The following is a 6,992-nucleotide window of genomic DNA, read 5'->3' on the forward strand; positions in this document are numbered from 1 at the left end:
AACATTGTCATTGGCAGGCAGGTTGAGTGTGAGCATTGAGGAGGGGACGAGCACCAATAGGCCTAGAGTCACGAAGGCATCGAATGTGCAAAGCAAGGGGGAAGGGAAGGCCTTGCATCCATTGCAGCCACGTGGATGCAATGTATGTCTCTTTTATATAGTATATATATAGTATATAGATATAGATTAAAATGGAATGAGAGAGAGAGAGAGAGAGAGAGAGAGAGAGAGAGAGAGAGAGAAACGTGTATCCTTTCTTATATACATCTTCCCAAAAACAATTAAGAAGAAGAAGAAAGAGAACAAAGAGAAGAGGGATCAGTGAGTGTGTGTGTGTGTGTGTGTGTGTGTGTGTGTGCACGCGGGTATGTGTGTGTCTGAGAGAGAGAGAGAGAGAGAGAGAGAGAGAGAGAGAGTCTCTTATGCCTCTCCATGGCAGTTGTCGATGTGAATTGGAGCAGCGGTGGTGACCGATTGTGCAAAAGAATGGTCTCTCTCTCTCTCTCTCTCTCTCTCTCTCTCTCTCTTTTCGTCATATGTGAGGGAGTCGGTGCCAAGCCCATAATTCTGATTCTCACAGAATCTAGCTACCTCCACGCTTCTAGAGTTAAAAAGAAGATTTCCCAACATGGCAGTGTGGGGCATCGTCCGTCTTCTAGTAACTTTTCAAATTTTGTTCCTGTTGCAATGGGGTACGTTTACTCTTCCTTCCACTCCTCACATGCGTAGCCACATGACCGGCACTCCCACTTATGCCCCATGTTTGTCAATGCAAAATGTTTTATTAGCCCCTCTTCTAGCCTCATCAAACTGAGGATCAGGCTCGACAAATGTTTGTGCAGAATCGATCCATATCTATAGACATAGAGCGAGGAGAGAGGGGCCCGAACTGCTAGTGGGAGCAAAGCGTTGCCCGTGAATCTGCAAACCCACATGTGCCGCAGTAGATATAGCGTTGGATAGCACCTCTCTCTCTCTCTCTCTCTCTCTCTCTCTCTCTCTCTCTCTCTCTCTCTCTCTCTCTCAATATCACCTTATCTGTGAGGTTCGCTTTACTTGCAGTGGGCATGAATATCGCTTCACTAATTTTTTGTTGTTGTCTCAATCTCGCCTTGTATGGGTCATACAACACATTGCATGTCTTGATTATGGATTCAAGGAGAGGGTACACACACACACACACACACACACACACACACACACAAGGGAGCGCAAACTAAGCGGCAACACTTGAGCTACATGAAGAGAGAGTCTAGGCACACTCACGGAGTGGGATTAGCAAGCCCACGCCCGCAACTCAAGCTTGGCGAAGGTGTAATTCATAACTCATGAGGAGCCAAGGTGGAATAGCAGTGCAAGCAGTGAGCTCCAGCTCTGACTGCGAGCAAGCTTCCTCGGGTCGTGACGTACAATGATAAAAAAACTATTGAGCCTGCACACACACACAGAGAGAGAGAGAGAGAGAGAGAGAGAGAGAGAGAGAGAGAGAGAGAAGAACAAAGCCTAAAGAGAACTCTTCTTTTTGTTTTTTTTTTCCCTCATTTTCTAATATTTTCATTCTTTGTTTTTTCACTAGGTCTCTCTCTCTCTCTCATCAATTTTTAAAGAAATACTCTATAATTCTCTCTTCTTTTTTTATTTTCTCTTGTTTATTTCACTTACACTATTTTTATCCACTCTTTCTCTCTCTCCCTACTCTCTCTCTCTCTCTCTCTCTCTCTCTCTCTCTCACACACACACACACACACACACACACACACACACACAAGAAAAGATAGGTTCGCTTTATCCACAGCTTGTTGAAATGAAAAATGGGTGGCTCAAATTTAGGCTTGAAGGTTCTCAAGCGGGTTCATTTTATGAAGGATTTAGTTATAATATAAGATTTTTAGTGTGATTATCCCTCTCAAATTAGAGTTAGCTTGCTCATATGCATGCGAAAAGGTTCCAAAGCAGGGTCCACAAAAAATGTTTCTCGATCAGCCTGCTCTCTCTCTCTCTCTCTCTCTCATATATATATATATATATATGAATTAAATTAAATGATTAAACGTATTAAAAATTTAAAAAAATAACAACTTTTAAAAAAAACTACCTAGTGGTCGTGACTCGTACTGTTGTTGCATCTGGCGCTGTTGCTGCATCCGCCGGCTCAGCCGACAGCTATTGTTGCTGCAACCGTCGCTCACCTACAATAAGCACTCTCTCTCTTTCTCTCTCTCTCTCTACCTGCCTGTCTGCTATTGGACGTGCATGTAGGCAGACTCATACACACGAATTGCAGGCGGTCATTGTCCTCTCTCTCCTGTTCATGCTTCAACTCACTTCTGTTCATGCTCGACTAGTTGCACGGTCTGCTCTTGGACGTCGCGATGCTTTTTTTTAGAGCTTTTCATGGCGGAGTTTTTTTAAGAGCTTTTCAAGGCAGCGATGCTTTTTTTAAAAGTTTAAATCTAATGCCGCATAGTGGCTTCTGCATTGAGATACTGCAAAAAGATCCTATAGAAGCACCCAGAGAGCAAGCGAGCGATGGCAGAAGAAGCACACGACACGCTGTCGATAGCCCAACTTGCAGAGACAACAATCAGTGATGCACGCAACACCTTCCGTGATGGAACAACCCGACCCTTTGCATGGCGAATCACGCAGGTGCAAGCTTTGAAAAATATGATAGATGAGCACGAAGCCGACATCTACGCAGCGCTCTTTGATGATCTTGGAAAATCCTCCTTTGAGGCCAATTACTCAGATCTTGATCCGCACCGAAACACTTGCGATCACTTCCTCAAGAATATCAAGAAGCTTATGAAACCCACATCTGCTACTCTCCCCTGGTATATGCAGAGTACTGCTAAGGCGACGATCACACCTGAGCCACTCGGCGTTGTGCTGGTTTTCTATGCATGGAACTTTCCTCTGCTGCTTGCACTTGATCCGCTCGTTGCCGCAGTCGCTGCTGCTGCTAGGAACGCCGTTGTCTTGAAGCCGGCAGAGTTAGCAAAATCAACGTGCACAATTCTCAAACAGCTGCTGCCACAATATCTTGATCCAAGAGCAGTGAAGGTGTTTGAAGCGACGAGGAAGGAATGCGCAGTGCTTATTGAGTTGAAGTTTGACAAGATTTTCTACACAGGGAACCCACGCATTGGACGCATCATCATGGAGGCAGCGGCCAAGCATCTCACCCCTATCACGCTAGAGCTTGGTGGCAAGAGCCCTGTTATTGTTGATTCAACGGCTGATATTTTTGTGGTCACCCGCCGCCTTGCCGCCACCAAGTGGGTGATCAACTCAGGGCAAACATGTATTGCACCAGACTATGTCCTTGTACACTCAGATGTGATGTCGCTATTCCTAGAAGCCCTAAAAGAGGCACTCATATCCTTTGTCACTCCCTTACCACCACATGAGAGTGCTTGCACGGATGAGGAGCCCATCAACCCGAAAGAACAGAGTTTTCCGCACATCATCAATGCAGAATGCTTCGCTCGTTTGCAGGGTCTCTTAGAGGAGGTGAAAGACAACATCAATTTTACTCTAGGACCAGCTGCAAAGGAGACACTGACTATTATGCCAACCATAGTTGTTAACCCCCCGCCCGACTGCGGACTGATGCAGGAGGAAATTTTCGGATCGATCCTTCCCGTGCTAGAGGCGGAGAGTATAGAAGCGGCCATAGAATTTGTGAATTCAAGGCCTTAGCCACTAGCATTATATCTTTTCACCTCCAACGAAGAGCTAGGCAAGGAGGTGGCACATAGAACATCATCAGGAAGTGTGGTGGTGAATGACGTAGGGGTGCAATTCAATGTGGAAAGTTTTCCCATTGGCGGGGTGGGCGAGAGTGGCATGGGCTCTTACCATGGAAAATTCGGCTTCCACACATTCAGCCACATGAAACCGCTGCTTGTTACCAAAACTCGCAGTGACAACCCTACTCGCTACCCTCCCTACACCACGAAAAGCAAGGCCATATTGCGAGCATGCCTCCGCAACCAAAGCATCTTACGATTTTACTCATCAAATTTGGCTTGAAGAAGCCATCCAAGTTCTAGCTTACTATATGTGATGTGCCTTGTTCACAAAACAATTATGTGATGAAGATTAAAAATTTCAAGAACCTAGATTATATGTAATTTTTAGATACTTTGTTGCTCATGATTGTACCTTTGTTCTTAGGCCATTGCTCCTATGGCCACCGCGGCCTCTTTCCTTCCTTAGGGGCATTTGTACTTTCTTTATTTTCCTTTAATCAAATTACTTTTTCTTTTGAAAAAAAGAATCTCTTTGGTTTTTAGTTCTCGTTGTGATTTTGAATAATCTACTAATAGCAAACGTGTGTGTGTTTTATATACATGGAGGGTATCCACATAGTTTGTCACCTTCTTAGATAAGGTCCCGAATGTATTTATTAAATAATTTTTTTAAATATCTGAACAAAGAGAAAGGTATATATAAATAATAATTATTTTTTATTTACTTATTACAAGTGAAGAAACAATCATGCTATTAGATTATAAGAAAGAATTTGAAAACTTTAAAGTAAACCTCTATCTCCACACCTCTAAAAAAATGCGATGGGCGATATGAATAGATCAGTACAATACATACGGTACGCACTTTACGGATGGTATGGGAATAGAGGGTTAAGTCTCTGAATACCCTTATGGACATCATTAAGTATAGGAACACTTTAAGGATGGTATGAGAACAAAGGGTTAGGTCTCTGAATACCCTTATAGACATCATTAAGTAATTTCAACATTGAATGAGACAATGATTTTAGAAATGAATGACATAAATCACAAATATACTCAGGGCTCATTTTTTAAGGCTTCAGTGCCATAGTGCCATTCGGAGGCATTTTTATCCTGGAGTGGAAGGAATTCTACACTTTAAAAGAAGGATATGATATTGAAAAATCTTCAAGTAGACCTTCTAATTTTTTCCTATATACATAGCTTAATCAAGGCTAGGTTAAATTTTACCGTTCAAAGAAATGATAAGGGTGACCCTTCAAAAATGAGCCTTGAGTATACTCATCCCCCACGAAGATTCTCCCATCCACCGAAGTGGATAAGGTACACACACAAATCATGATGAATGTTGAAAATAATGTCCATTTTTTTTTGAGTCAAATGTGTTGTTGCACCATCGCGTCCCTGCAAAAAGAGGTTTTGCACTAAGCAAGGACTTCAGCAAAGAAACTTGGAATTGGGGTATTTGACTCCTATGCCTACACTCAAGTTGCTTTTACCACTAGAGCAAGAGCTAGAGTTGAAAATTTTTCTAGACTTTTCTATGTTATAGGCATCCTAGGATTGTTTGAATCGGTCTTATGCATTGCTAGCCATGTTACACACTAGATGTCAACAAGAACATATCCATGAGATTCATATGCAGAGCCGATTCTTTGACATACTAGTCACTATATCAATGATATATGCACCATTTATGTGGATGCCAAATTTATCGGCCTCATCACTAGATATCGCATATTACGTGATAATGGACTTCTATGTGTTTCGACTAGGAGTGAAACACGGGTTCTTTGCTAATGTGATTGCACTCGAACTATCACAATAAAACATTAGAGTTTAAGTAATGCCAAGATCTCCCACTAGGCAAGCTAAACACATAGCTTTCTTTGACATATAATTCTAGAGACATGATCTCCATGACATGGTTGCTCCAACACTGATAGGAAAACATAGCTAGATGTGGATATTCTACTATCCACACAACCTACATAATCCACATCCATGTAGCCCTCACTATTCCCAAAGTGTAAGCATTATGAAAAATTTGAACTCTCAAAGGGGCCCTATAAGGAGGTTTGACATTGCTTCTCTCGTCCAAAGTGGGCAACCTGATGAAGTACATAAACACGTTGTCAAAACCCTATCAACCAACATATCATTGGAAAGATCTTAGAAAGTAGGTTTTAAATCCCCAAACTCCAACAGATTTGGAGTTGATTTGTAGAAGTTATATCCTCCCCACTGAAGCTGAAATGTAGAGAGATTCCATTTATAAGACGAAGTTGTCACATCAAAAAATGGAATCTTCTAGCATATAAGGAATCTGATGGCATGCTATATATCAATTGGTAGATCTTGATGAGTACATTCTAAATCCAAAAGGTCCGATAAGTTTTGATATTATTTGTAAAAATTTTACACTGCGCTTGTTTTGGACAAGAGGGAAAAAGTCGAAGTCCTTATACGACCTATTTGAGAGTCCAGAATTTCCCTAATGACCTTTTAAATATCTCAAGATGTGCTTCACTGCTACCATTGCTTTTTGTCAATATTTTCCACAGATCTGCTAAGCACTCCCGCTACAAAAAAATGTCCAGTCTTGTGGCTACCATGGCGTACATAAAACTACCAACAATTGAAGAATATGGCACCTTGGTCATTTCTACCAAGATTTTCCATGAATATGCTATCCACTCTCACTGAAAAATCAATGTCCAATCACGTGGCTACCATGGCATTCATAAGGATACCAATAGTTGAAGAATATGGCACCTTGGTCATTTCCACTTTCTCAACATCAGACTTGGGAGCATCATTTTTCCTAAGTTTAGCATATGCATGCATTGAAATACTCAATGAAGCTGTCTTCCCCTACTTAAAACGTTGCAAGACCTTATGGATATACATTTCTTGAGACAACTCCACTATTCTACATTTTCTATTTCTCTTGATATGCATACCAAGAAAGTGGCTTGCATTTCCTTCATATTAAATTGTGTACTAAGTTACTTCTTCAAGATGGCAATCTCGTCTTTACACTTCTTGGCAATGATCATATAATCAATATAAAGTATCAAGATGATAAGTGAACCATCATTTAGCATTTGGGTATACAAGCAGTGATCTTCTTGGCTCCGTACATAACCTTGGGATTGCATGTACTTATCAACTTTCTAGTACCACTGCCTTGAGCTTTGTTTTAGGCCATACAATGCCTTATGCAATCTACAC

The 6,992-nt window shown here is 41.6% G+C and overlaps 1 pseudogene; it reads left to right on the top strand.

Moving 5' to 3' along the window:
- Positions 1 to 2,529: 2,529 nt before the first annotated feature.
- Positions 2,530 to 4,055, top strand: LOC147429630 (aldehyde dehydrogenase family 3 member H1 pseudogene; annotated as a pseudogene).
- The last annotated feature ends 2,937 nt before the right edge of the window (positions 4,056 to 6,992 follow it).

This window comes from Adiantum capillus-veneris, chromosome 22, assembly GCF_014529385.1.
Source record: "Adiantum capillus-veneris isolate H3 chromosome 22, ASM1452938v2, whole genome shotgun sequence".
Classification (NCBI taxonomy): domain Eukaryota; kingdom Viridiplantae; phylum Streptophyta; class Polypodiopsida; order Polypodiales; family Pteridaceae; genus Adiantum; species Adiantum capillus-veneris.